We start from the raw sequence: 9809 nt of genomic DNA on the forward strand, positions 1-9809 counted from the left end.
GGGCGTCGCCCGGAGTCCGGACTCTGAGGCTCCGCCGAGGGGCGGGGCGGCACCCGGCCGAGGCGGGCTTCGAGGCCGCACCGACCTTCTCTCTTCCTTTAAGCCTTCTGTAGCTTCTTCTATGCCGCCCTCCCGAAAGCGCACCGGGTAAGCGCAGCCCGAAGCCACACTGGCTGCTGAGAAGGGCCGAAGAGAGCGAAAACGGAGAGGGGGCCGGGCGCTCCGGGGTGGGAGGTCTGTGGATCCCTGGGGAGACCGGGGGCGGAGGGCTGGGGGCGGTTCTGCTCCTTCGGAGCCCTGAGGCTGACAGCCCACTCTCTGATATCGCGATCGCCTGTCTCCATCCTCTTCCTGCAGTCCTTTCAAATCCATACCACTCAGGCCTGGATTACTTGTAGATGCCGCTTCCTCCTATGCAGCCTCCACCAGGGAACATTCGCCGTCTTAATGGCTAGTTAATGCTAGTCCCCTTCGTTCGCCGGGCAAACTGCCCTGCAGTGTCTCACACGTGCCGTGATCCAGGAGAGCCTGTGAGGCTATGTCTTCAAAATCCCACCCTTTTCAAAAATATTTGAAACCCATGTTTCTCAAACTGCTTCCCTTGATCTCATTTAGAAATGCAGATTATTCAGCCTTCCCCAGACCTTTTAAACCCTGAACTCTGTAGGTGGGCATTTCCATGCTTCTGTGACGGGCCTCTCGGTGATTCTGATGCTGGCGCTTTGAGTTAAGGCGTTAGAGCATCGAGGAGTCTGAACTGGGGGTTGGGACAAAAGCCAGTTGACCAGTGATAAAAATACAAGCGCACTCTGTTATTTGAGGGAGACACAGACAGTAGAAGCAAAGGAAGCTTAACTTTTCCTGAGTCACACATTTGGAAGAGGAGGCACTGGGACTGTAACCCCTTGGTCTAGTTCTAGTATATTCCCACTGGAGTGGCCGTCCCCTTGCTGAGTGTGGTGGCACGTGCATAATCCCTGCATTCTGGGAAGCTGAGGCAGGAGGATCACAAGTTTGAGCCCACCTTGGGTGGCTTAGCAGGACCCTGTCTCAAAACAAACAAACGAAGAAAAACTTTTAAGGGCTGGAGATGTAGCGTAGTGCACAGGCCCTGGGTTCAGTCCCTAGTAGTACTGCAAAAACAAGTAACATTTGAGCATATTCTCTTTGCAGAACACTCCAGCATTCCCGGTAAAGTTGTGTGTGTGTATGTGGGTGGCTACAGTGTCCTTTATTTGGTTAGGGCCACAGAGCTGGTGAGAATGAGATGTTCCCACTGGGCTGGCCCTGACCCAGGTGGCTTCCCTTGCTGTGCCCAGTTACCCTAGCCAGATCTTTTTTGGGGCGCTTGGATCCATGCACATGGGGTGAGGGTGATGAGGCTGCAGATTGACTGTCAAGTGCCCCTTGGCATGTAAGACCTAAAGTCTCACTTCCACTCCACGGAGCGTGAACAGCCAAAAAGGCCTCCACGATGCTGGGCCCTAACACCCAGCGAGGCTCCGGGAACACGACAGAGAACCGAGAAACCCAGGAAGGAACACACCAGCCTAGATGGTAAAAGACCTTTATTAGTCTGGCCAGACGGCACTCCCGGAGCCAGGTGGCTCAGAGAGGCAACTGCTCAGGGGCTGAGGTACTTTTTATAAGGTTTTTCTAAACAAAGAGTCAGGGAATTCACAGAACAAGACTGCAAACACATTGCTTATCTTATGCAGGAAATGTTCTAGGGTCACCTTTTGTCAAACCATTTGCCCCTGGGCGGGCTGTTAACCAAGGTAGCAATTAGCATATGAAGAAGCACAGTCTGGCCTCTTAGCATGGAGTCACTTTAGCCTATTCAAGTCTTACAGGCAGAGGCAGACAGAGTCTCTGTGAGTCCGCAGTGTCTCCATCTGTCATGAGGCTCTCTGAAGGTGAGAGGAGGTGTTTACAGCTGGTTGTAATTTGCTTGTTACCAGATTCGGCTCACGTTTTCATCTGCTGAGCTTCTGTTCCTCCTTGTAGTTTCTCCAGTGGTTTTTCTCTTCTCCGTGGATCTGTAGGTTTGTTTTGTTTGTTTGCATCCTCATCCTTTGACTCGTCTTTTGGTTCCGAATTTTCATAGGTTTTCTTGGTCTGAAATTTTGTTTAGAGATTTTGTCCCGTAGGGTAGTTAAATTTTGATGTACTTGTGACCCCCCCACCCCACCCCATTTCTCTTCTGGTGTTTGTTTTTTTTCCCCTACCCTAGACCTGAGGGATTTTAAGGGTTCAAATTCCTGCCCTAGGATCAAACCCTTTCTCACTGTGCACTCCTTGGCTGCTCAGTATGTCCAGGCCCTGTCTTGCCAGCAGAGGGAGCATGGGAAAAGCAGATAATCTCCCTTTGTTCCTAGCCATAGGACTTGGAAGTCAGGGTGCCAGCACCAAGGCTTTCGCTCTCCAGAACTCTGTGACGACACTTAACTCAGTATGGTAACGTATTTACTGCACACGCAACATTTAAAAAACATATTTGAGGGCGGGGGATTTAGCTCAGTGGTGCCACCGCCTGCCTCACAAGCGCAAGGTTCCGAGTTCTATCTCCGGTATCCCAACCCCAAAAAACGAAAAAACATATATATATGAACACCTACTTTTTTTTCTCATTGAGTTTATTAGTACATTTTAGGTATACAGTAAAGTTACATTCATTATTGGGATCTTGTACCTCTTTACATGACTGGTCTTGGTTCTCATTTTTCCCCCTTGTCCCTGCCCTCCCTTCACCCCCTCCTCCTGAGAACCTACTTTTTAAAGAACAATTACATTCTTTTTATTTACACAGCTAATAAAACTTACACATTTTTTAAATTTCCCAGACATTTATAACTAGTTGCTTTTTCTTTTACTGTAAATAATATTTTGTTTTTCCCAGATGTTTGAGCATTCGTTCTGTGCATGTAAACTCTTACAGACATTTAATTAGAACCATAAGTTAATATATCTGCTTCCCATAATGTTTTCAATATGCACACAGTAATTATAGTGATTACACTTTTAGTTAGTTCACTTACACAAAGATGGGTTAGAAAAACTCAAATATCGTGGATCAGAAAGCATATCTGGTTGGCCTTCTATGAATTTCTCATTTGTAGATTCAAGCAACCTCAGATCAAAATACTAGATCAAAATAAAGAAAACTATTGTCTCTGTACTGAGCACGTGTAGACCCCTTCTCATGAACTGAACAATGCACTGTAATGATTTACATAACACTGACATTATTAGGCATCATAATTAATCCAGAATGCTCTAAAGCTGTGATGGTGAAACTGTGGCACACATGTTATTGTATTTTTCTTTTACGACAGAAGATGTTAATGTATGAGCTGTTTTTTCTAAACTAAAACCTCAGTATTCAGGTTTATTTGCAGTGTTGGCACTTTGTGTTAAATACGTGGGTTTTGGGTTGCAGTTTGGGAACTCAGTCCCTAAAATTTGTTGCTGCTCTAAAGCGTAAAAGAGGATGCGCACAGATTCTGAGCAAATCCTACACCATGTTAGATAAGAAATTGAGCAGCTGAGGACTTTGGTCTCCACAAAGGATCCTGGAACTAATGTCTCACAGACCCACAGGGACAACTGTATTCACTGTCTTTATGACTCTTAGTTCATATTAGTGTTATTTTTATTAATTTTGCCACTACTTTTGGACCTTTCTAGGGTTTTAGGAATCTCACCAAATTTAAGAGAAAAGGCAGCAGCTAGCCTGGAGTGATAGCGTATGCCTATAATCCCTGCACTCTGGGAAGCTGAGGCAGGAGGATCACGAATTTGAGCTCAGCCTTGGCAATTTAGTGACTTAGTGAAAATGTATTAAAACAAATAAATAAATAAAATAGGGAGAGAGAACTGAGGTTGAGGAATCTCATAGGATGACTCTGGGTTGGAGGTTTGGGGTGGAGTTGGCTGTAGAATCCAGGGTAGATGCCAACCTGTGTGTTTTCGAGCTGAGCCTAAGTTTCGGTAATTATACCGTGAGACTCTTGAATTTAAAATTTGGGTTTTTTTTCTTGCAACTTGAAATCTGTTGGTAGTGAGGGAGTCCTCCAGTGTGGCTGGTGGTACCCACCTCCTTGTCCTAACCTAGTTTGTTAGTATATTTAGAAACTCATTTCTGTCTTAACCTGAATCTCAGTACAATTAATGGGGCCATGCAGAGGGTTGTTTCTTTCTTTAATTTTGAAAAAAAATTTTTTGGAGATAGGTCTTGCTATGTTGCCAGGCTGACCTCAAACTCCTGGGCTCAAGCGACCCTCCTGCTTAGCTGCTCGAGTGGCTGGCCCTATAAGTGTGGACCACCGTGCCCAGCTGAATCCAGAGGTCTCATGCACTGGGGCATAAGGCCGTGAGTCTGCGTGGTTCAAGCTTCTCAGAGTGCCTAGTTCTTAGAAGACAGTTTGGGGCCCTCTTTTTAACTGGTTATCTTGTCTGACCATGTGTGCTCATCAACTGCTGGCGTTTCCTTCTGCCTGGTTATCCTCGGACTATGAAGGCTGGTTGAATTTTCCTGTTCGTGGCTTGGGTTTTACTTTTCCATCACTGTTTTTGACTCATGTACTTGTACTTGTATCCACACAGCCACAGACTTGCCTCCTTGTGAAGTAACAAAGTACTGTGGCCATATCCATCTTACTAAAATCTGTAAAGAAAGGTTTCTATAATTGCCTATACTTTTTCCTTTATTGATTTTGACTGATTTTTGTATGCTTTTTTATTGAAGCATTCTTTATTGACTTTATATGGTTTCTATTAACTTATGCTTCGGATTGAAAGTTTTTGAAGTTTTGCATGAAGTTCATATGTGTTACCTAGAAAAATTCAAGGCACAAGAATTTGACGAGAAAACATTTCGTTATGTTCCACTGTTGTAAGCGTTGCAAAAATGATTACTAGGCCTAGAAGGGTTATTATTTTTAACTCCTCTTTTCCCCTCTTTTTGTTTTTTTGTGGTACTGGGAAGCCTCTGTGCATGGTAGGCAAGGTTGGTATCACTGAGCTACACCAGCTCTACTTTTTCTTCTGATAGTCAAATGAACTCATAACCTTTTGCAAACTTAACTTGTACAGTAATAGTGACACTGTGTATTTATTATTTGAAGTTGAAGTCATCACTGTTGGTCAATGGTGAGCTGTTTAAATATTTTTCTTTTGTCTTTCTCTGACATCCTTGAAGCATCTTATTTTCTGGTAACAACAGCATGCTTCAGAACCATCTTGTTTTTCTCTTGCTTCGCATTACTGGACTCATTATTGCCTAAGATCCAAGTAGCATTATGAACCGAAATCTGAGTCCGCAAGGCATAAAGGGGCATCTCCCAAGGGTGAAAGAAGGCGTGATCTTTGTTCTACTTTTAGAAGTGTCAGTGTCAGGGCTAGAAAATATATCCTGGGTTTTTTTTTTAAGGTTATGTTTAAGCTGTTTGAGGTACCCATCCGTCATTTGAGCACATGTTTTCACGGGCAGCTAAGCTTTTTCTCCCACACTGGCAGTCTCTGCTCTCTCCTCTGTCCACCCGCAGAGATGATCTGGTTGGACTTAGCAGTTAACTTTCAGGGCCTCGGAAAGCATTGTAAAACAACAGTGATTCATCGTTTCTCAATGTTCTGCGTGTTTCTGGGACACATCTTTAGCTTTAACTGCTTGGAGCCATTTGTGCCTGAGCCAGACCCTAACAGGACATGCAAACTCAGTGCTTGGCTGTGAGGTCCTGTGGACAAGCCTTGGTCTCTGCCTGTCCTTCCTGGGAAGCAAATGTGTCCTTAGCTCTCTCCCTGCTGACCCCTTGCCTCGGCCTTTGTACTTGCTGTTTTCTCTGCCTGGAGGATTCTTCCCTAGACCTTTGCACAGTTGGCACCATTTTTATTAATTAGGGTTCAGTGAAATTGTCATCCTGTCTTCTAGGGCTTCTCTTAATCAACCATTCAAACCATCTCCACTTTCTCCAAAGTAGTTAATTTTCTTTCTACTTGCATTTATCTCATGCATGTATTTGTTTACTTATTTCTGTTACTGCCTCTGAAATGTAAAATTCTGAAGGAATTTTTTTCAGTGCCTAAGGAGTACCTGGCATGAAAGGAAGGAATGAAATACAATTTGTTGAATGAACGACAAATCAGGGATTCTCAGTATGCATAGATGATAGTAGATCACAGCTATTTTTGTTTGTAAATGTAAATTGTTTAAGATAAAAAGATAGCATACGGTCATTGGAGGGAATTCTGAACAGTGTAGATGTGTATAAAATGAAAGGAAATGGGATGTGGTGGCATATGCCTGTAAACCCAGGACTTTGGGAGGCTGAGGCAGGAGGATCACAAGTTTGAGCTTAGCCTGGGCAACTTAATTACTTAGTGAGAGTCTGTATTAAAATAAAACATGAAAGGGGCTCGGAGTAGTGCAATCCCTCGTACTGTAAACTAAGTAATTAAATTTTTAAAATCACAAAGGATTTTATCTTCATGCCTTGCGCCTCTTGCCCTCCAAGCCCTTTGTTCTGTGTTGACTGGCTGGCTGGGTGGTGGTGCCTTTTATGGGATGGAAGTATCTGGAGAGACATAATTAAGAAGATGTAGAGTTTTCTGGGAGTCTGAGATAGGAGGACAAAAATTTTAAGCCCATCCTGGGCATGTTAACAACTTAATGAGACCTTGTCCCAAAACGGGCGCCAGAGGGGTCTATCAGTGTGGAGGTCCTGGGTACAATCCCCAGTACTGAAGGGCGGTGTTTGACATGCCCCCAGACAATTGAGTAGGAAGTTGGCCCTCCAAGTCTACATCTCTGGTAAGGTCCCAGCTGGAGCTGTATTTGTGGGAGGGGATAGCATGCACATGTCACTTAGGGCCACAGGACTGGATGAGATCAAGGCATAGGCTATGGTGAGGAGAAAGAGATGAGAACAGGGTCTGGAGTGTCAGTGCTGGAGCATAAGGGAAAAGTAGGGGGCAAGAGAAGACAGAGCAGGAGCTGCCAGGGAGGTAGGAAAGCCAAGTGGTGCCTGCAAGCCAGGAAGGCCTCCAGGTGAGATGAGGGACGCCCAGGGGACTGTGAATTTCAGGTACCCAGTAAATCACTGTTTAGCGTTTGTATGTGTCAAATGGAGAAGGCTGACAGTCTGACGACTCTAAGCCAGAAGAAGGGGTCTCTTGTGTGACAAAGTCAGCCAGAGCACTATTTCTGTAACCTTTATACTGGAATGCTGGCAGAAGGTGGCACCAAAAGAGCATTCTAATTTAGGAGAGGAGGGAGGAATTTTTTTCTCCCAGTACTGGGAATTAAACCCAAGGCTCTCTGCCATTGAGCTATATCCCCAGCCTTTTTTACTTGTTATTTGAGACAAGGTCTTGCTGAGTTGCTGGATGGCACTTCACTTTGCAGTCCTCCTGACTCAGCCTCCCTCAGTTTACAGGCATGTGCCATGGTGCCAGGTTTAGGTGGCATGTTTTATAGGGCCCTAGCAGGAAGGTGGTGGTCAAGATTCCATTAGACTTACAGGCCAGGGTGACCCAAGTGAGCCTGATTTCAGAAGTGGAAACAGTGCTTGTTCTTAAGGATCTGCAGCCCTGTGGGCAATCTGGACTTTAACAAGTGGGTGAGAAGAAGCCAGGGCTAAAGTCAGATGCAAGAAGAGTGAGGAGAGCTCCTACAATGACAAGAATTTGGGATGGCCACTTGGGAAGTCTTGGAAGTCTCTTGAATGCAAGTGGATTTGGCTGAGAAATCAGGTACATCAAGTTCTGGGGGAATCATCAGATGTGGCTTGTGTGTCCTGCAAGTGACTGCTGGCCTAGATGGAGCAGTTTGTGTTGGGCGGAGAGACCAGAGCCTACCTGAACACTTGGTCTTGGAAGGGTGATGAAAACATACAGTGAGAGTGAGTTTTTGTATAGTTTTTCCCTGAAGTGGAGCAGGGAGATTGGACTAGAGGGACGCTCAAGGACAAGGCCTGTGTTTTAGAGGCAAATCGTACAGCACACTTCTGTTCTCGTGAGATGATCTCCTGCATGTGGAAGGAAGAAACCAAGGTGTAGGAAAAGAGGGCCAGGCAAGAGTATCACTCTCCTGTCCTCTGTTACCTCTGCTGCTTCTGTGTAAAGGGGATGGGAATAATCTATCTCTCTGGTGCCCTGTGAGGATTGAAGGAGATGAAGGAATGCCATATGGGGTATCTGTCACTAGCTTATTTTCTGAAGACATTTGCCTCTGGAGGGACCCAGGTACCCCAGCGCCATCTGCTAAGTGTCCTTCCTCCCCAGGGTTCCATGCACCCCAGAGAAAGCAGATTGGATACAGTAGAGCCATTGACAGCTCTGGGTGGTGCTGGGTCCTCCCGCTAGCCGTAAGATGGGATCCTCATCTCTCTTGGCGTTGTCCCCCACCTCCACAGCTGAACTTCCAGTGTGGGCCTGACTCAGTTTGCCAGGATCACCAAGATGCCTGTGACGGGAAGTTTTGAAAAGTGATTAAGTCAGGCCAGAGAGTTGAGAATGAGAAAACGACTGGGAAGGTGGAGCAGAGCTCCTGCTTTAACCACAGGAGAAATGGCTGAATGCCATGCAGCTCCCATTTGCAGAGCTGGGGTAGGGCCTGTGCAGTGGGCCTGGGAGGTTTGGTCTCCTTAACCCTGAGTTGTGGGTCATCTGAGCCCCGGAGGAGGGTGGAATCCCACAGGCAGAAGTGCTTCTGGCATTTCCATTGTGCTTTGCCTCTGTGGCCAAGCTGACCCTGTCTGAGCTCAGGTGTCTGGGCTGGCTGTGTGGGTGGGTGGTTGGGCATTGTCCGTACCTTCCAGGGTGCCTCCTAAAGCCACAAAGCCTCTCACACCATGGGGTTCTCTCCTCACAGACCCAGCAGCTCCTTTGTTGACTTGGTAAACCAGCATCTCACAACGCATTGCTCAGCATCCATGAGAGGTGGGGGTGGCACTGGTGACCTTCAGCTCCTTGCTCCTGCAAGCTAATACACTTAGAAACCAGCCCTTCACTGAGCTCTTCCTCACCTCCTGCTTGTGCAAACTCTCCAGAGAGGTGAGAGCTCAGGGCCTTTTCATATATTCCCTGAGCAAGTGTCTACCTCTGGACACAAGCCCTGTACACTGAGGCCTTCTAGATTCCCAGGCCTGTTGGGAATTCTTCATAACTGCAGCCGAAATTTCATTCCTCAGCTTTTCCTTTTGAACCTTTTCATTAATCTATTGTTTACCTAGTTGTTACCCACTGCAGGAGCCAGGGATTACCTATAATTGTTTTCAACCACTCTCTCCCAAGGCACAGACTTTTTTACTAAGGAATTTCTGAGTCAAGTGTGGTTTTCAGGAATCCCTATGTGCAGCCAATGAAGGGGTTTCTTTTGGGAATAGGGAAAGAGCTCCAGCTCTATCCAGGGTCCTCCTGAGATAATTGTGGGTTATTAAATTTTCAGAGCCATGGGCAGTGGGGCTGAGGCATGTAAGAATGTCACCAATGTCACAAACATTATAATGTCGTTCTTCCTGAGATTGAGAAATTTTTGAGTAGCTCTTCCCTGGGTTGTCATAAGCTTATAAGCCTTTGATTAATTCCCAGAGTTCTGCTGACTGACTGTCTTGTCCATTAGTCTGTCTATCTGTATATCTATCTATCTAACTATAGTAGTATTTGGATTAAAACCAGGGCCTTGAGTGAGCAGGCTAGGCAAGGGCTCTAACAGTGAGCTATACCCCCAGCCTCGTTTGCAAAAAAGGGGGAATTGTTTTTGAGAATCACTCTTTTTTTCTGTCTTTTTTTTTTTTTTTTTTTTTATGTTT

The 9809-nt window shown here is 45.8% G+C and overlaps 1 protein-coding gene across 3 annotated transcripts in view; it reads left to right on the forward strand.

Moving 5' to 3' along the window:
• Positions 1 to 6: 6 nt before the first annotated feature.
• Positions 7 to 9809, forward strand: part of Slc41a3 (solute carrier family 41 member 3) — a 47490-nt gene continuing 37687 nt past the window's right edge. For 2 of the 3 annotated variants that reach the window (XM_010608057.3, XM_010608054.3), the window contains exon 1: positions 7 to 147. The gene's annotated coding sequence lies outside the window, so the exon portion shown is untranslated. Of the gene's footprint in view, positions 148 to 8909; positions 9052 to 9809 lie in introns of those variants that run through there. The other variant, XM_019205107.2, reaches the window with a different exon arrangement.

This window comes from Fukomys damarensis, unplaced genomic scaffold (assembly GCF_012274545.1).
Source record: "Fukomys damarensis isolate Sample0158 unplaced genomic scaffold, DMR_v1.0_HiC HiC_scaffold_28, whole genome shotgun sequence".
Classification (NCBI taxonomy): domain Eukaryota; kingdom Metazoa; phylum Chordata; class Mammalia; order Rodentia; family Bathyergidae; genus Fukomys; species Fukomys damarensis.